Genomic DNA, 21,496 nt, shown 5'->3' on the forward strand with positions numbered 1-21,496 from the left:
ATTCATACTTATATACAAACATGTATGCATATGGCATATATTTGCCTACAAATATATTTATGTATTGTATGAGTATGTGTGTAAAGGAATAATAGAGTGGCGCAATAGAGTGAGTAAATAAGTAAGGAGTAAGTAAGTCCTGCTTCTGACTTATACTGGCTATATGCTGGCAAGTCATTGCGTCTTTATATCTCCATATTGCACAGCAGTTGCCATTGTGCATTGATATTGAGTTTCTTGTATCAATGAAATCACAGTGTCAGTTCCAAAAACTTATATACATATATCAAAAAAATTAAAATATACATAAAACATGACTTTCAGTGAACTTAGAAGGTAAATAATAGAAATATAATTTATTCTTTTTTTAAATACCAAAATAACTGAATATCACAGAGGCTAAGCAATCTGTTCTGAGTCACATAGATGGTAAATATCAGAGTCAGGACTTGAACTTATGCTTTTGCATGCTAGATTCCTCAACCATTAATTTCCATTAGAAATTTGCTGTCTTTGGAGGCTTTAGGGTGCATTCCTGATTATCTCCACAATGCTCCAGAAATCATTCTGGAAGTTTACTCTGGTTCTAGACACACATTGGAAGTACCATTCTTTCCAATGACCCTTTGTAAATGGGGCAATTGAATCCCAAAGAAGTTAAATAGCTTGTCTAAGATCATATAGGTAGTAATTTCATAACTGGGATCTGAATCCAGGTCCTCTGACTCCAAATCCAATATTCTTTGCATTGTACTATGCTACTTCTCATGAGTGGATATGTCACACTAGTAATTCTTACAAAGCTTTCCTTGTTTGTTTTTCAGTCATTTCAGTCATGAATGCCTATTCATGATCCCATTTGAAGTTTTTTAGGCAAAGATACTGAAGAGATTTGCTGATTCGTTTCCCAATTCATTTTGCAGATGAGAAAACTGAGGCAAACAAGGTTAAATGACTTGCCCAGGACCACACAACTAGTAAATGTCTGAGACTGGATTTGAACTCAGGAAGATGAATCTTCCTGAGTCCAGGCATTCTATCCATGGGCCATTTAGTTTGCATTTCATTACTTAACTATTGTCTAGCCATGACTTCTTCAACCTGTATTTGTAGAGTAGATTTTAAAAAACCTCATATATGGAAATTCCTACGTTTCCTATTTCATCAAATGATCCCAAATCTACTTAATTTTCCACTAGGTAGCTAGGTGGCAAATTGGAAAGAGTAGTAAAGACTTGAATTCAAAACTACCTTAGATATTTACAAGCTCTATAACCTCTCTCAGTCTCACTTTGCTCATCTGTAAAATGGACATAATAATAACTTGTCTCATAGAGTTATTGTGAAGAACTATTGAGATAATAGATGCAAAGTGATTTGTAAATCATAAAATGCTATTTATTATTATTATAGTGATCATCCAGATTATAGTTTTACATCTTATTGAGAACAATGACATAGGAACCCTTTTTACATGCACTTGTAAAATCTAAACATATTCTATTGATGGTCTTTTCCTGATCCATTAGTCCTGATGATGCCCTGTCAAATCAAAAGAAAGAAAAAGAGAGAGAGAGAGAGAGAGAGAGAGAGAGAAGGGAGGGAGGGAGGGAGGGAGGGAGGAAGGAAGGAAGGAAGGAAGGAAGGAAGGAAGGAAGGAAGGAAGGAAGGGAGGGAGGGAGGGAGGGAGGGAGGGAGGAATCAAGAAACCAAAAAACCAAGAAATCAAGAAACTAAGAAACCAAGAAACCAAGAAAAAAGAAAGGAAATTGTGTTGGTCCAATCACAAACAGAAGCTAACAAAAAAAAGGATGAAGACCTAATGGCTTTTAGCAATTACTCCTTCTCTTTCTAAGGTTTCATATACAAGCACCTCAATAATACTTTCCAGAATTTTTTCAGAAATAGAATTCCAGGAATTTTCAGGAATGTTTTCTAATTTTCAAATGAAACAAACCCAGAACCAGGGTATAATCAGTTAGAATTATCTAATTTAAGAATATTGCCATTTACCCTTCTACTTCATCTTTGGACTTCTCTATCTTCCCTACAACTGAACTTTTTTTATGTGCTACCTCTCCTAATTACAATGTAAGTTTCTTAAGATGAGAAAGTGACTTTTTCTATTTGTATCACTACAACTTATCTTAGAGTTTGATGTATAGTAAGCACTTAATAAATGTTTCTCCCATTCCTCCATCCATTCATTTATTCATCCATTTATTGCCTCTTAATTCTGGTTCCTTCCCTCTGTTTATCATCTTCAATTTGTCTATAGCTTGAAACAAAGCAGAGCAAAGGCTAGCAAAAACTGGAAGAGAAGTTGTTTGGACAAAGTTTACCTATTTCTCAATTTTGCCTGAAGCTGACCATATTTGCCTTGCCCTGTTAACCTCTTCTCTTCTAAGTTAATGTTTCTCCTTCATTTTTGAAGAAGTCCACAACATCAGGGAAGTGATGCCATAAGAAGCACATGAATTGGATTTGAGTGAGAGGGTGCTGTGCTTGGTCACCAGTCTCACTTTCTCCTCCAGAGTCGTCTGGGTCCAGTGGCCAGATATGAATCAGGATGGCTGGAGATGTGAGGTCACACAGCTAGTAAGTTGCAAGTGTCTGAGGCCAGATTCAAACTCCCATCCTCCTGACTCCACAACCAGTGCTCTATTCACTGCATCACCTAGCTGCTCCTCTTCTGACCTATAACAGAATATAGGTGGAAGGAAGGAAGGAGAGATTATGGTCACCCCCTCTCAAATTCACAGGAGCAGAAAATGCTTCAGTATTTTGCATGGATGAATAATCTGATAATTCCCCTTTTGGAGAAAGGGAGTTTATTGGGAGGAAGGGGGAAAATTCATAGAACCCATGGGGAAAATCCAGGTGTGAAAGAGTATGGTCATTTTTGTACTAGAGTGACTCAGAGATGAAAGTAAATCAAATAACTTGCTTTGTTTTTTTCTTGATGTTTTTTTTCCCTTTGACCTTACAGTGGCATCCACATCCCAAGGTAACAGATGTAAAAGAAGGATGGGATTTTTTTTTTTTTTTTTGGAATCTGGCTGGCTCCTTTGGGCAATGTAGAAAAGCTTGGGCATAAATGACTAGAAGAATAGAGCCAATATGGGGAAGACTTTCTCTGTCTCTGAAGCTTGGCTGCCTTACTTGGAATGTTTATCTAAAGCATGTTTTCCATTCAGTTGCACAATTACCACGGGGTCAGATGCCACAGTAAAGTAGATGTTCTGTACCTTGGAAGAGGTCCCTCAGCTAGTCGCAGGATCAAACTGAAGCAAAAATGAAGCAAGATCATTTAGCAAACCAATCAATGACAATGGGGGATAAACATTTTTTAAAAATCCACTCCTGAAGTGGGTGCTGTAGTAGTTTCAAATTCAAGGTGCTACTATATTGAGCTAATTGATTACTTAAGGCTTAATGATCATAATAATAATAATAATAATAATAAACTAAAATTATTTGGAGTTTTAAAGTTTGCAAAGGGCTTTATTTACATCATAATTAAATATCACAACTACCAATGAATTATAGACTGCAGGTATTACCCTCATTTCACAGGTGAGGAAATTAAGACTTTGCACAATTAAGGGACTTGTTAATTGAGTTTACATAGCAAGTATCAGAGATGGGATTTACCATGTTCAATGGAATTTTGAAGATTGCTCAGAATTTAGTGCTCAAGAGTCTGAGATTGTCCCCTGTCATTAGTAGTAGAAATATATCTTGTCCTGCTTATTTAAAGGATGAAGTTGGACTATCTCCAAAGTATCATCCACCCTAAGGTTGAATCCACCTAGCAGTAAACTAAAAAGATGTTTTTTTGGTGTGGTAAAAAGAGCATTGGACTTTGAGTTGAAGTCTCCATCTGTCACTCAAATTATGACCTTGGGCATCCCTTAACCTCTATCATCCTTTGCAATTAGTGCTAATGACTGTCTCCTTCCCTCAAGAGGTAGCCAGGTCTAGTAATAGAGAATTAGTGTCACAGTTAGGAAAATCTCTATACATCCACCTCTGATTCATATTAACTATGAGAACATTGACAAATTACTTAACAATTTAGCATCCTTGAGCAAGACTGAATTTCAGATGAGGTGGTGATCTGCACTGGTAGAGGGAGCTTCCTCTCTGTAGTTCCTGATTCCAGTGAAATCTTAAATCCTATTAAAAAAATCTGTCTCCATCACCTTGCATTATGGTAATGACCTGGGTTCTTGAAAGTTTTGTTAATGTAGTACAAATTTTAACAATCTAGAAATTATGTTAATCTAGAAATGTTTTGAGTTTGAACCTTGTGACAGACTATATATCTCATACAATTATTGCTAATGAAAAGATTCATTATAATGAAAGCTGGACCACTAGGAGTTGAATTTGAAGGGACAAGGACATTCAAGACGTTGTTCCTTAAAGGATAGAGGAGTAAGGATGAAATCACAAATCTTCCCAGTCATTTAAGTTTCCCTGGGCAAAGAAGAAAGGAAGTTGGTCTACATGGCCTCTGAACTCTCTTCTTAGTTTGTCTCTATGCTTTTCTGGGAAGTATTTAAAAAAAGTGAATCTGTTCTTGAGTATCCAAATAAACCCATCTTTACTGATTGAGAATACTCTGTATTCTAATTCAATCCAATTACCAAAGCAGGTCATTAAATCAACATGGTAAGTACTTGATATGTGTTTGTCTACTTATTAATTACACAAAAAGGAGTTTTAGATTGTAAGTCAGTCATGAGAGTTCTTTCTCAAGTTTCTCCTTCTATATGATTTTGGCCAAAGCCATTTTGGGTTTCAGTTTCCATAACTATAAAATTATGAGTCGATTTGGGTAGTAATTAATGTGAGTGTCACCTACAAAACTGTAGGATTTTATAGGTGTTGAGAGAGGGACTACACCAGGGACTTCATGAACATATGAAACTATGGCATAAAGGAATTCTCACTGGCAATTCAGGTTGCTACCTTCTCTGCAAATTATAGTGTATCTAGGGCACTTAGAATCTCAATGACATGACTAGGGTCATGAAGACAATATGTGTCAGAAGTAAGCAGGACTTAAAATCAGGTCTTCCAGGGCAGCTAGGTACTTCAGTGGATAGAACACCAGCCCTGGAGTCAGGAGGACCTGAGTTCAAATCCAGCCTCAGACACCTTAATAATTACCTAGCTATGTGACCTTAGGCAAGTCACTTAACTACATTGTCTTGCAAAAAACAAAAAAAAAATTTAATGTTTAAACTCAGGTCTTCCCAGTTCCAAAACTGGTATGCTACACTACATTGTCTCTTATCTTAGAATCCTCACCTTATAATTCTATGAAATAGAGGGCTTATGGTTATATAGCAAGTAGTATACATCAAATAAAAGATCTGAACCCTAGTTTACTTGACTCTGATGATCTATCAACCCATAAAGTCTTTTGTTCAATTCATTTATGATGTCTAAATATCTAGACTCCTTCATTTTTTTTTCTTTTAAACAGATGGTTTCAAACTTGACAGCTTTCACTAAGCATGGGGATTTATCTATGATGCTCAATTCATTAGGCAGGAATTTATTACTTATCTATTTTATTATGACATTGTTCTAAAGATTGAGACAAGCACAAAAGTATAAGTGGTCTTTTTGGGGTTCTTTCTTTTTTAGGGTTTTTTTTTTTGCAAAGCAATGCGGTTAAGTGACTTGCCCAAGACCACACAGCTACTAAATTAAGTTTCTGAGGTCAGATTTGAACTCAGGTCCTCCTGACTGCAGGGCTGGCTCTATCTACTGCATCACCTAGCCATCCCAGGTTCTTTCAATAAGCTTGAAATTTACCTGGTAATATAAGCTATTCATTCACAACTTAGCCAATTGACAGTGAATTGCAGAGACAGACACAGTACTACCATATTGATTTTAGCTTTGTAAATACCTTCAAAGTATAGATTAATTCATTTTTGTCTTTTTTTTTTTTCTAGCCACCACCTAGTTCTGTGGCATGCACATAGTAGGCACTTAATAAATACTTGTTAAATCTAGTACAATTAATCACTGTCTTAAAGACTCACTGTGAATTGTTCTTGTTGTTGCTGTTTTTGTTTCTTTTTTTGTTATGAAATCATAAACTTAGGTTTGGAAGAGATTTCATGTGTCATCTAGTCCAAACCTAGTCTAAACCCCCAATTTCCTCTATAATATCTCCAACATATAGCCATCCAGTTGCTAATTGAAGATCTTTAATGACTAACAACTGATGTACCCTAAAAGGTATCTGAGTCTCCTTTAGGATAGATTTAACTATTAGGGTAAATTTCCTTAGTTTGAGCCACAATCTGAATTCCTGTCAATTCTACTCATCATTCCTGATTTTATCTTCTAGGGTCACGTAGAGCAAGTTGAACTCATTCCTCTTACATGTCAGTGCATCAAATACTTGAAGACAGCTCTGATGTGTGGGTGGCACAGTAGAAATAATACAATGAGTTTCCTTTTCTAAGTCTTTAAAGGATATATGAATTTAACTCTCATTAAAAACACGAAGTGGAAGCTTAGTTTATGACCATTCTATAATCCTACATGGAAAAGAAGTGTATCTAATGGAGACAAAGTTATATTTCCTATCCAAACCAACTTTGTTCATTCTTGGTATCCTCTTTGTTCAAAGAACATTGTGTCAAGTGTTAGGAATAAGAGATATAATGGGAAAAATAATCACTCTCCTTTAGGAACTTACATTCTACTGGAAGGAAAGAAGTCACAGTATGTATGTAGATGTGTATGTTTATGATATTTGAGAGAGGACAGTATATTAAGTCGGGAATTGGGGAAAGTTTCTCATAGAAGGTGACACATGAGTTTATCCTTGAAATCATCCAGGGATTCTAAGAGCTTGGGGTGAGGAAGAAACAAATTCCATCAATGGGGTACAGTCTTTGAAAAGGCATGTAGTTGGAAGAAGAAAGGTTGAGTCTGAGAAACAGGAATTAGACTTGTTTGGCTAGAATGTATGAAGGTGAGTGGAATTAGTAACCTGGATCCAGAATAAGAATAGTTCTAAATATCACAATTAGGAGCTTACATTTTATGTTACAGAAGGCTGATTTGATTTAGTGAATGTGAGGGAGAGCAGAGAGCAAAGGATGAACCTAAGGTTGTAAACCTGAGTTAGTGGAAAGGTATTCCATACTCCAGAAGAAATTAGGGAAAAGGAACATAAAAGATCACAGATGTAGAGCTAGAAAGAACCTCAAAAGCCATCAAGTTCAGACTCATTCAACAGATGAGAAAACTGAGACACAGAAAAGTTACGTTACTGTCCAAGGAAGGGAGGATGATCGAAAAATGTGGAATTCATAAGCTCACAAATGCATGAATGTTGAAAACTACCTTTACATGTAATTGTAAAAAATAATAAAATTTTAAAAATTCTTAATCTGGAATTTAAAAACCTTGCTAATTTGACCTCACCTCCCCTTTCCAGGCTTCTCACACTCTGCACCTCACATATACTATATTACAATAATTTGAACACTTTACTTTTCATCTATTGATATTTATTAATAATAATAATAGCCAACTTTATATAGTGCTATTTATAAGTCCTATTCATTGTCCTATGTCAAAGGTAAGGGACTTTTGTTATGTCATTTCCATCATGTCTAACTCTTCATGCCCATTGGGATTTTGTTGGCAAAGATACTGGAATTGTTTGTCATTTCCTTCTCTAGCACATTTTATAATTGAGAAATTGAGGCAAGCAGGGTTAAGTGACTTACCCAGGATCAAATAAGTATTAAGTGTCTTAGGCCATATTTGAACTTATAAAGATAAATGTAAATTATTTCAAGTTAAGTGCTCTATCCATTGCACCACCTAGCTGTCTAAAAAAAAGATAATGAATTCTTTTCTGGATCTGTTGCATTTGAGATATCTATGGGAATAGCTGAGAAATAGTATGATAAGAAAGTCATCCTTGAAACCAAGAGGACCTGGATTCAAAAATCTGACATACATAAATTAGCTAAATGACCCAGATAAATAAGCTAACTTCTCAGTGCTCTAAATGCTTTTTAAAGGCTACAACATGCAGAGAAGGTGCTGATCTGTGTTGGTAGAGGAAGCTTATTCATCTGGGAATTCTCAAAAAAGCTGAATTACAGATCCAGATCAGAAAGTTTCTCAAATACTCAACAATTTATTCACTCATATTTTCCCTAAATCTGTTCTTCTTCCTGATTTCCTAATATACATATTATAAGTCTCTCATTCCCCTAGGTTCTTGTTTTCTGAGTCATCTTTGATAATCCTTTCTTCTTCACCTCCGCCCCCAATATATGACGTGTCATCAAATTCCTTTGATTCCACCTCTTCATCATCTCTCGCATATGTTCCCTCCTTTCCACATCCACAGACTTCAGTCTTCTTCAGACTCTCATCCTAGCTCTGAACTATGAAAATAGACTCTTACCTGGTCAGTTTTCACTCTCTTGATTTTCCAGGACTGTTAGATATATAGTCTTATTTTTATGATAATATTATCCCTTTTCCAACACTTTGAAGAGCAATAGAAAGTTTTAAAGAAAAGAGTGCTCTATGTGAAATAAAAGCTCTGATTCAAATCTTGTCTAAGTTATTTATGAACTGGGTAACTTGGACAAGTAAATTTCCTTTTCAGGGTCTCAATTTCCTCATTGATAAAATTAAGGGGCTGGTCTAGAATAATTTCTAAAGTCCCTTCCAATTGTAATCATTCAAAAATATTATCTATATGCATACAACTTTTACCAGATTTTCACTGCCATAGGGAGGAAGGAGGAAAGGGAGGATGACTGAAAATGTGGAATTCATAAGCTCACAAATGCATTAATGTTTTGCATGTAATTGAAAAAATATAATAAAATTTTAAAAATTCTTTAATCTGGAATTTAAAAACCTTGCTAATTTGACTTCACCTCCCCTTTCCAGACTTCTCACGCTCTGCCCCTCACATATACTATATTACAGTAATCCGAACTATTTACTGAACTATTTATACAGGCTCTAGACTTTTGTTTCATCTATTAATATTCATTAATAATAATAATAGCCAACATTTATATAGTGCCATTCATAAGTCACTTTTCTATATGTATCATGTGGTAAAAGCTTTACTGTTATTTCATTTGATCTTCTCAACAATCTTGGGAGGTAGGCGATATTATTATCTCCATTTCACAGATGACAAAACTGAGACAAAAAAAAAGGTTAAATGACTTCCCAGGGTCACAGTAAGTTTCTGAGGTCAAATCTGAACTCAAATCTTCTTGACTATAGGTTGGGTTCTCTATCAATTGTACCTTAATTGCTCCAATAAATTTATTTAGTACAAGATATATACTATGTTAGTTATTAGAATACAACAACAGAAGTTAAACCTCCTGGCTTCAAGGAGTTTTCAGTCTGTCAGAAGGAAGAAACATATAGACATTGGGTTATACACAATAGACAAAAGTTAGTTTTAGAGGAAGGCACTAACAGCTAGAAGGATTAAGAAAGGCCTCAGGTAGAAAATGGATCTTAAGCTGAGCTTTGAAGAAAAATGGGATTTCTGAAAGTTGGAAGTGAGAAGCAAGTAGATTTCAAACTTGGGGACAACCAAGAAAATATAGTGCTATGTAAGAGGAACTGCCAAAAGGTCAATTTGGTGGGATTATAATATGTTTAGAGGGGAGAAATGAAAAATAAAACTGGGAAAGGCAGATTGTAAAGGACTACATATCAAACAGGAATTTTATATTTGATTCTGTAGATAAGAAGTAACTATTTGAGTTTGTTGAATGGAGAGTGACATGATCAGAAATGCACATTAGGAAAATCATTTGGCATCTGAGTAAAAGAACAGATTAGGGAAAAAATTGGAAAGTACTGAAATACTTTAGGTATGAATTGAACTAGGGTAATACCAATGTAAGCAGAGAGAAAGGGACAAGTGTGAGAGATATTGTAGAGGTTGAATCAACAAGATTGTGCAAATGAACACATTTGCATTCTGAAAAGCAATTTGGAATTCTGCCTAATGAGGCACTAAACTGTACATTCACTTTGACCCAGGGACACTATGACTGACCAAACACTCAAAAAAATTGTTCAAAATAGAGAGAAAAATCTCATATGTATAAAATGGTTATAGCAGTATCTTCTTGTTGTAGCAAAGATCTGACAAAAAGGAGGAATTGATGGCAATAACTGAATAAATTATGTCATATAACTATATTAGGAGAAATTTAAGACCTGTATAAAGTGATGAAGTGTGAAACAATCAGAACCAGAACAATTTACAACATGACTGTAATACAGTATAAGAAAATTGCTTTGAATGGCTTAAAATCTCTGATTAATATCATAGCCAATCCTAGTTTCAGGTGAAGCATGCTTCCCATCTTTTGACAAAGAAGTGATAAACAAGAACTACTGTACAATGCAACAGTCATTCTGAAATATGCCCAACTTGTGAAATTGTTTCGTTCGCATATATTTATTTTTTAATAAAGCATAGTTTTTATTTAGGGTAAATTTGTAAGGGATGGGATGGGGAAGGCAAAAAAAGAAAGAAAAGAGCACCAAAGAAACACTAAAAAAAAATCTTGTCACTAATACATTAAGTTTAATAAATGCTGAGGAAAGCAAGAAAAACAAAAACCATTGCAAAAAATTACATATATATATATATATATATAAAATGAAGTCTTTAGTTGTGCATGTGAAACTAGAGTGGAACATAAAATGATAAGGAAAGGAGAGAAGGTTTGGAATAGCCAATATGGAAAAGGGAATTGAGAATTAGTTAGAGAGGAGTTAAAGTATTGCTTTCTTGTAGTGAGGTGCCAATGGAAATAAGAAAGCATAGGAGTGGGACTCCTGCCACCCACTGTGTATAGAATGTTCTTTCAATTTCCCTCTATATAGTCTATCCGTCTTTCTAGGCCGAGATGCACATAGTAAGAGAAGTAGCTTGTCCTTCATTCTTGAAGAAGACCATGGTATCAGGGAGGTGTTGCCATTACAAACATGAGAATTGGATTTGAGTGAGGGGGAGGGGGTTGCTGTGCTAAATCACCAGTCTCACTTTCTCATTCAGAGTCATCTAGGTCCAGTGGCCATATGTGAATAGGGACAACTGGAGATGTAGATTGGGTGAGAGGCAATCAGGGTTAAGTGACTTGTCCAAGGTCATGCTACTTTCTGAGACTGGATTTGAACTCCTATCCTCCTGTCCCCAAGGCCCAAAGCTCTTTCTACTGTGATAAAAATAATGCCTTCAAGTGACTTATATTCTACTAGAGAAATTTAGTTTGATATAAGAGAAAAAAATAGTTATTAAAGCTCCCCAAAAGTTGAATGAACCTCTTTAGAGGTAATGAGTTCTTCCTTTCTGGAGGTCTTTGAGTATGTCATTGGGAGGAGTGATGTCAAATTCAAATAGAAATGAATCTCTAAAGATCTGATATTGACTTTGAAAACCATAAATTAACATTAATTATTTTGTACTGTGATTTTATTTATTTTGTTAAACATTACCCAATTACATTTCAATCTAGTTCAGTCAAACACTGCATCCCTGTAGGCCAAGAAGGTATTCTTGGTAGGTATGAGTTAGACCAGAAAGTCACAGTAGTACCACTGAGATTTTGCAGTCCTATGATTGAACATAGAGTAGGATAATCCAGGGTAGAATAAAATTTAGCAAGCACTACCTTAAACCTATCATATTGGCAAAATTGAACCAAAGAAAAGAAAGAAAGAAAATGATAAATGTTGGAAGGGCTATAAGGAAAATATGTACTTAAATGCATTATTGTTAGAGGTGTGAACTGATAAAGCCACTCTAGAGAGCACTTTGATAGTGGATCATAGTGGATAGAGCACCAGCCCTGGAGTCAGGAGAAACTGAGTTCATATACAACTCTGATACTTAATTGATTAACTCTGTGACCTTGGGCAAGTCACTTAACCCCATTGCCTTAAGTAAATACAATTTTTAAAAAAGAAAGCAATTTGAATCTATGTACAAAAAGCTCTTAAACTAGGTATAGCCTTTGATCTAAATTATCCAAGTTTGTATAAGTCTTTACCCAAAAGAAACAAAGAAAGAGGAAAGGGACCCATATGTACAAAAATATAGTAGATCTTTTTGTGGTAGCTAAAAGTTGGAAAATGAGGAGCATCCATCAATTGGGAATTCCTTAACAAATTATATTATTTGAATATGATGAGGTATTATTGTAGAATAGAAAAGAATGAAGGAGGTGCTTTCAGAGGAAAAAATATGAAAACTAGTATAAACTGATCCAAAGTGAAGTGAACAGAACCAAGAATGGATCTGCAATGACTTTGCTGTAAAAACAAACAACTTGAAAGACTTAGCAATTCTGATCAACATAATAACAAATGACAATCACAAACTCATGTTAAGATGTGATAAACCACATTCAGATAGAGAAGTGATAGACTCAGAATACAGATGAAGCATTTTTAAACATGATTAGATTGGGAATACTATTTGCTTGACTCCACAAATTTGTAATGGATTTTATTTTTCTCACTTCCTCAATGAGTAAGAAAAAGGAGGTGAAAGGAAGATAAGTCAGACATGAAAATAAACAAAATTGAATTATTTCACTAGCAAAGAGATATTCAGATGGAATTTTCCAAGAAAAATAAAAATGTAAAATTCCATCAGAGCAGCACAAAAACTTCTAGGAAAAGGTGACACCTGAGTTAAGATTTAAAGGAAGATTATTGCTAAAATTGGCTATGAAAAGAAAATTCATTCTTGGTATATGGAAGAGACAGTTTGCATAAATAGGAGCAGAAGATGGAATGTCAAGTTTATAGTGCCCCAATTTGACTGGAATGTAGATTAGGTGAAGGGGAGTATCATGAATTAAGGCAGAAAGAATACATTGAAGTCAGATGTTCAGTTCAGTCATTTTTCATTTGTGTCTTTGCAACTTCATTTAGCAATAATACTGGAGCAGTCTGTCATTTCCTTCTCTAGCTCATTTTATATGAGGAAAATGAGGCAAAAAGGTTAAGTGACTTGTCCAAGGTCACCTAGTTAGTGTCTAAGGATATATTTGAACTCAGGAACATGCATCCTTTTGACTCTGGGTTTGGCACCTACCTGCCCCTGTCCTTAGGTATTAGAAAATATTATTTGTCCTGGATGTACTCTGACCATGTGATGAAGAAGATCTGTAAAGCATTCCAGAAATGGACTCTCCCCCAAGTTCGCTGTGGAGTCTGCAGGAGCAGTCATAGCTTCTGGGCTCACTGCTATCGACACTTAGTTCAGTCATAGATGTAACAGACTCTTGGGTCCAGCTTGACCTGTTGGATTGAGGATTAACAGATGGTCTGCAGATTCATATCAAGTTCTTTACTACACAATAGCTTATAGAGAAGCACAATTTTCTATGGGGAAGAACAGAGAGATGAGAGGGGAGCATATTTATGCTTCTTTAATAAAAGAGCATCTTCTAGGAGAGTTCAATACCAATTGCATCAGAGTTCCTCCAGAACTCTCCTAGACATTTGTAATGAATGGGTCATGTGACAAATGTCAAATGTGTAGCTGAGCCAAAAATCACCCTGAAAAAATAAGAGGAGCGGGGTTGTTTCAGGCTTTGCTCCCTCGTGTGTGAAGAGGGATTTATATGAGGAAGTAAGAAGGTAGCCTCTCCTCCCATCACAAGGAATTCAACCTTGCAAATTTGGGTAATAAAGATATTATAGTGTAGCAGATGCAATGAAGATCTGGGTTCAAGTTCTACTATTGACACAAACCTACTGTGTAAATCTTGACTAGCCTGTATAATTCCCAATGCTGTAGGCAACTCTCTGTATTTTAGAACTTAATTGGGTTTATGAACTTTAAAAAAATTTATAACTATATTTTAGAATAATTGGTTTCCTTTATAATGTATTTTATTTGAATTCAAAAAATTTCTGTGAATGGGCCCATAGGCTTCACCTATGCCAAAGGATTAAAGGCTACTTTTATGAATGCTTTAAGACAATTTGCAAAGCTGGTACCAATATGAACTGGTCAAAGGAATTTTCCTACTAATGAAAATCCCAGCTTTAATCCCTATCTCCATAAAGCTGGATTCTACTTGACACCAAAATTAGTAGCTATCAGACCTGACAGAGTTAAATGTATCAAATTTCAATGATCCATGATGACGTGGATAGAAATATTGTGTTCAAAGGTATTATGTTCTATACTAAATGTCATATTTTAGGAAGGTCACCGATAAACTGGAAAGTGTCCAGAGCAGAGCAGTCAGGATAATGAAGGACTCAAGATTATACCCTATTAGAATTACTTGAAGGAAATAAGAGCATTTAATTAGGAGAAGACAAGGCAGAGTATCACATATTCTTGCTGTAGAAAAACAAACTTACTTCTCAGGTTCTTAGTATTGTGATTGTAGATTTAAAAAAATAATAATCTTATTTCAATATAATTGGTTTCCTTTGTTATCATCTTTAATGTATTTTTTTAAAACATCATATTCTGAGAAGTCCTTGGGCTTCACCAGACTTACAAAGGTTATAATAGCTTAGAGTTCATGAAACTCCATTTCCCTCATTTAATAGACAAATAAAATGAGATCCAGAATGGTTTAAATGATATTAAAAGTATAAAATATAGAAATGTAGAAATGTATTAAATAGGATTACATAGGTATAGCCTATATCAGATTATTCATTGTCATGAGGAGGGAAAGAGGAAGAAGAGAGAGAGAGAGAGAGAGAGAGAGAGAGAGAGAGAGAGAGAGGTAGAAAAAATGTGGACCTCAAAAGTTAACAAAAAGATGAATGTTAAAGAAATCTTGTATGTAATTGGAAAAATAGATAAAATAGCATCCAAAAAATATAAAATATAAAAAAGATATGAAAATCACCCATGTTTTAAGGAACAGAACAAGGATCAAAATACAGTTTCTCTGATTCAAAATCCACAACTTTTCTTTGAATCCATCTTCAAAAGAGAACCATCTTCAAATATTTGAAAGGCTGTAACCAGGAAGAGGAAGTAGACTTATTTTGCTTGAGAATAAGTGATGGCAGGATAGTTGCAAAGCTATAAATAATTAGATCCAGATGCAAAAAGGAAATTTAAGCATGATGTCAGGAGACATTCACTTTTCTGAAGGTCTATAATCAGAGGCTGGATTATTAGTTAGGTTAACAGAGAAAAATATTGGTTGTATTTCATTCCATACTCCTTTTCATTCCATACTCTGAGTCTAAATGCTATGAGGGCAGCACCATGTTTTTCCTTTTCTATAAATCCCCATCTCTTGACATTATGCCTGAAACATATTAATTCTTAATAAATATTTAGGGACTTATTGATTCTTCAAAAACAACTTTGATTGCTCCATGCTCCCATTGCCAGATTTAAGTTTTGCTCCCCACTGCCCCGGCTAGGTGACAAGTTCTGGTCCTCTTGTCATCAGAACTTAATGTCCTGGTTGGAAAATTTAGTCTATACCACAAGGAGCTGTTGTGTCAGAAACAACTAAAATTGAGGTGAAGTCAAGGTCATCTTGAATTAAGTGAGAGCTATTTCAGTGATTATCATCCATGGGAAATAAGCCTTCTATGCTCAACTGAATTATGGTGAGAGCTAGAATTATGGGGAAATCTTCTACAAAGATGTTATCAACCCTAAGGAACTACTTTTCTTTTTATGAATTGTTAGATACATCCTCAAGTCACAGGGTTCATTGTATTGATCCATCTGCAGTCCCTCAGGAGAGATTATATATCCTTAAAATTATTTTGTCCTGGTCAAAGGTATAGATTTCAAGCATGTAACCAAAGTAGTCTGAGATGAGCTCTAGAGTGCTGGGTTTGTTCCAGGCAAGTGAGAGGAAAGTTGATACGTCACTGAGTGAAGTAACCCTAAAAAACGTGGAGGAATCTCTATATTTGTGAATAATTAAGTATGAGAATACATTGTTAAGGGGAAAGAGAGTGGGATTCAGAAGGAGAACATCACTTACCCTATCTGGGCTTTAGTTTTCTCCTCTCTAAAATGAGAACAAGACTATATATCTCAATTCCCTTGTAGTCTTAAACCTAAGACCTGATAACTCCTAAGACTATTTTACATCTCATAACCCAGATTCAAGATGTCTACATCTTATCTTTGAAATTGTTTTTATTTATACACCTGAATCGAACCAAGCTGAATGGTATAACAAGATAGAGTTTTTAATAAAGCAGAAGTCTTCATGAATTGAAATCATTCAAAATCTTTTGGATGAGGGGGAGTGAATATCCATTTTTTAAAGGTAAGTTTTTTTGAAGACAAAGAGAAGCAAAGTGGTAGATAGCTGATTTCTGAACTAGGAAGACCTAGGCTCATGGGAAAAAAAGACACACATTGTCTCCATGACTCTGGTCAAGTCACTTAGTCTCTCAAGTGCTCTAAGCAATTTTCTACAACTCAGTACAGAGAAAACACCACTCTGTTTTGTTAGAAGGAGCTTCCTTATCTGGGTACTTATTAAATAAATGAAATCACAATTCCTATCCATATCCTAATATTGAAGGTAAAAAATGCATACAGGAATATAATTCTCCCTTCTTTCTTATTTCAAAGAAAGAAGAACAGCAGAAGTAAGAAAGGTGCACTGAAGAGGCAATGATAATGGTGATGATGATTTTAACAGACATTAAAAGTCTTAGTGTTAAGTTCTAGAGTCTAAAATGTAGTTTTGCAGTTTTACAACTTAAAGCAGTACTTGGACTTTGGGAATATTTGTATTGTGCTTTAAGTCTCTTTACACACAATATCTCTTTTGCTAGAGTAGCTAGGTGATACATGAAGAGAGAACTACTAGCCTTGGAGTCAGGAGAACAGGACTTTGAATCCAGCCTCATATACTTGACTCTTACTAGCTGTGTGACCTTGGGCAAGTCACTTAATCCTGACTGCCTCGCATCCAAAGCCATCCCCAATCATCCTGATTCAGATCTGTTCACTGGACCCAGTTGACTTTGGAGGAGAAAGTGAGACTGGTGACTTAGCACAGCACCCCTTCACTCAAATCCAATTCATATACTTGTCATGGCATCACCTCCCTAATGTCATGGTCTTCTTCAAAAATGAAGGACAATTATTATTATTATTATTATTATTATCATTTGATATTCACAACATTTATTATAAGTGCTATTATTTCCATTTTACAGATGGGGTAACTGAGCTGCAGAGAGAAATTCAGATTTGGAAGAGAATTCAGAGATTGTGCTCTCTGTCATGTGCAAGAATCCCCTAAACAATACTAATAAACAAGTAGTGATCTAAGCTACCATAAAGATCTTTGAAGAAACATGAGAAGCTCAAATCTAGAGACATCTCCATCCCAAATGTCAAAAGGGACTACTTGTGCTCAATCTGTGGTAGCACCTTCTTAGTTCACATTGGACCGATCAGTCACAGTTGATCACATTGTTCGTGATATCATTGGTCTTCTTTGAGTAGAAGTGAGGAGCAAGAAAGATTTCCATAGGAGTGAACCCATCTCCTAAGAAGGTATTTCTTGAGATTTAATTGTTGAGAAGTTTTTTCCTGATAGGAAGGAAAAATTTATCTCTCTGAAACTTCCACCCTTTTCTCCTAGTTATGCTCTCTGGGGTCAAGCAGAATAACTTCAATAATTTCTCAAATGATTGCTCTTCAAATATTTGAAAACTGCTATTGTATCCCTACTAAATCTTTTCTCCAAGAAAAAAACTCCCTTTTCCTTTTAGCCATTCTCATAGGGAATAGTAACCAGCATCCTCACCATTTTCTCTGCACATTCTCCAATTTGTCAAATTTCTTTCTGAAATGTGGACCCAGAACTGAACAGTGTTTTTCAGATGTAGTCTGACCCATGCATCACCTCACTAGTTCCATACATTTGGTCTCTCCTAATGCAATCTAAGATAGCATTTATGGTTTTTGTACATCATGTAAAATTGTTGACTCATGAATTCTCAGTCTACTAAAGCTCCTTGATTTTTTTTGGGGGGGGTACCAAAGCTATTTCTTACCCATTCCTCCCAACCTGTATATAATTAGTGAAATCCTCAGACTCAAGACAAAGACACACATTTAATACCAGAAAATGTGATGCTATTATATTCATCTCCCTATTATTCACTATAAAGGTCTTTTGCAACCAGATTCTATCATTTAACATGTTTGATATCTCTCTTTGCTCTGTGTGACCTGCACATCTCTTATAAGCATATCAGTCACGACTTTATCCAAGATATTGATTTTTAAAAATGTAAAAAAATATATATATAGGGACAAGGACTAGTCACTAAGAGCTTTAAACAGACATCTCTTTCCAAGATGACATTGACCTATTAATGACTCTTCATTATGTCCTGGCTTCAACCAATTCAGCATCTGGAAGGTCCCTCCTTCCCTGTGACCTTCTCACCCTTTAAATTTTTTCCATATTCCTGCAGCCACTTTTCCCATTGGTGAATTCCTCCCAGGGCCCAAGCCAATTATTCTTGAGTTCTCACTCAGCTCTGCTTTTGAGTCTCTAGACTTTATCGCCATGCCTCTGATGTGCACCCTAGCCTTTACTTGTGTTAGCTCTCTCCCCCCAATTTAGAATATATGTTCCTTATTTACTTTACATGATGGTACACATATAACCTCTATCAAATCGCTTACCATTTTAGAAGAGATGAGGAAAGGAAGGGAGGGGGAATTTGGATCTCAAAATTTGGTTAAAAATTATCCTCATATGTTATTGGAAAAAAATAGGATACTATTTCAAAAAAGAATATAAGTTTCTTGAAAGCAGGGACTGTCTTTCTTCTTACTTATATTGGTATACTCAGCAGTGAGTACAATACCTAACATATAGTGCTTAATAAATACTTTTTTAACCTGAAAGTCCCTATGTATACTATCATCTCTCTTACATGTATCCCCTCCCACCCTTAATGTCAACCCCCAGCTCCCCCACTTAGTAAAGATTGAGAAACTTTGCCTTAGATACTGCTTAAATTATAATCTATTTTATTTCTGACTTTCCCTTTATCTACCAGACTAATAACTACCAAAAAAAGAACAGAGATTAATTTCAAATAACCCCTTTTGATTTATGGCATTCTATTTTTGTAATTTTACTCTTTATGAATTCACCCAAACTATGTTGATTGACCATTTTCCTGTATTGAAAATTGGGATATTTACCTTTCCTTGACCCTCTGAAACATCTCCTATTTCCTATGATATTTTGAGGATTACATTACATTAGCATTACAGGAATGTAAATCATCTGAACCTGATGAATCATCTGAACTTGGTGAAGAAATCTAAGTAATCTCTTACTAAATCATCACATAGTTTTGTTTTCAACTTTCTATCAATACTTTTTGATTTATCCTTCCCAGGCAAATGATCATAATTCTTAGCAGGAAAAAAAAGAAGCAAAAAATTCTAGTTCTATTTCTGAATAGTAAGTTTCTGAGCTTCCTTGAAGAGGAGCCTAGATGATATCAATGTGAAAATGAGAGACCTTAATATATCCACTGGATAAGTAGTCAAAGTCCTTCTTGACATCTCAGGGTCCCAAAAAACAGTCTGTAGATTGTGTCAGTAGCAGTTGTATATTATGGACTGGGCTGTGTTCTCAGTTTTTTTTTTAATTTTTTTATTTATTTTAAGGCAATGGGTTGAGTGACTTGTCCAAGGTCACACAGCTAGGCAAAGTGTCTGAGGTTGGATTTGAACTCAGATCCTCCTGACTCCAGGGCTGGTGCTCTATCCACTACACTACTGAGCTGCCCCTTTGTGTTCTTAGTTTCAATCTCTCCCTTGCTTCATATAGCACAGGAAAGTGAAGTGATAGAGAGGTGATAAAACCTTTTTAGATGCATTTCTTTAACACTTAATTTGATCAAATGCAAAAATATTTGTAAAGTAGTAGGTCCTTAAGAAAGGCTTATTTTCTTCCTCCCCTCTCCCCTATCCACCAATCTAGAACACTCATAGAAATTTAAGTTCTGGTCCAACTGCCTTCTATAGGTGAGGTCTTTTGGGTCATGCACTCCCTAGTAAGGTGGCCATCAACACTTTCTTTCCCCTTACTATTCATATTTTTGTGGTTGATATTCAGTTGTTTTAGTCATTCTGACTCTTTGTGATCCTATTTGAGATGTTCTTGGCAAAGACACTGGAGTAGTTTGCCATTTCCTTCTCCAGTTCATTTTATAGATGAGGAACTGAAGTACACAAGGTTAAGTGACTGAAGCTGGATTTGTGCTCAGAAAAAATGAACCTTTTTGATTCCTGCTGCAGTGAACTATCCATTGTGACATGTAACTGTTTATATGCTTAATCTATAAATCTTAAAATCAGCATATGGTTCTTACATAAACAAATATACTCATTTCAAACTTAGAATTGTGGATTCTCTATGCATAGTTTCATCACAATTTACAGCTGAGAAAACAAAGGAAGAGATAGGTTAAGTGACTTGTTCAGGGTCATACAGTTAGTAAGCTGGATTGGATTCTACTCATAAGTATAAGAAGGATTAGAAGTAAGAATAAATAGTAGTAACATAAAGAGGCAAATTAGTGGATTAGGATTGAAAGTTAGTTCTAGGATCAGAATGACTTAGTTCCAAGACCAGCCTTTGAACTTTACTGAGTGTGAGTGATACTGGACAAGGGACTTAGGTGCTATGGGACTCTATATATTAATGGCAATTCTTTTACTATTAAGAGTTCCCCAAAGCACAACACATAACTCATAAACTTACACTCCAAAAAAGAAATTATTCTTATGAATAATAAATAGGAGAGCTGTTTAAGGAAAGATGTGCAGGTGTGTGGAGAAAACAGTAATAAATTGATTTTAAAAGCATAAAAAAATGCCTCCATCCTCTCATTCTATTGCTTGAGGTAAAAGAGACACTAAGACTCTTAAATATGATCAGTCTCCATAGCACATACTTCCATTCACTACCATTGTATTATGTTGCTGCCCATTCTTCCCATGAATTCTGTGTAAAATGTGGGAGTGTTTGCCTTAGATTTGATGGGAGAGGGAAATGGGTTATAATAATTCTTTTTGATTTCATGCCTTTTCAGTTTTCCCCAATACTTTTAATGTTAATTCCTTCCTTCTGCTGAATATAGTTTGTTCTTATTTGTTTATAAGTTGTTCCTCCTATGAAATTGTGAACTTATTGAGAACAGGGTCTGTCTTTTGTATTTGTATTCTCAGTGCTTAGCACTGTGTACTCAAACATTTATTGCCTGAATGACTAAGTTATCCCTTCATGTTAATAGAATAAATTGTTTTATTGTTAATGAGGAGAACACTGGTGGGGGCTCAGGAGCAGCAGTATTAAAAATCACAACCCTTCCTCAATTGATAAATGGTCAAAGGATATGAATAGGCAGTTATCAAATGAAGAAA

At 35.3% G+C, this 21,496-nt stretch overlaps 1 long non-coding RNA gene across 1 annotated transcript in view; it reads left to right on the forward strand.

Annotated features, from left to right (window-relative positions):
- Nucleotides 1-19,701, forward strand: part of LOC141498077 (uncharacterized) — a 94,335-nt gene extending 74,634 nt beyond the window's left edge. Inside the window, exon 3 of the long non-coding RNA XR_012471548.1 lies at nucleotides 17,248-19,701. This is a non-coding gene — a long non-coding RNA (uncharacterized LOC141498077). The remainder of the gene's footprint in view (nucleotides 1-17,247) is intronic.
- Nucleotides 19,702-21,496: the final 1,795 nt, after the last annotated feature.

This window comes from Macrotis lagotis, chromosome X (assembly GCF_037893015.1).
Source record: "Macrotis lagotis isolate mMagLag1 chromosome X, bilby.v1.9.chrom.fasta, whole genome shotgun sequence".
Classification (NCBI taxonomy): domain Eukaryota; kingdom Metazoa; phylum Chordata; class Mammalia; order Peramelemorphia; family Peramelidae; genus Macrotis; species Macrotis lagotis.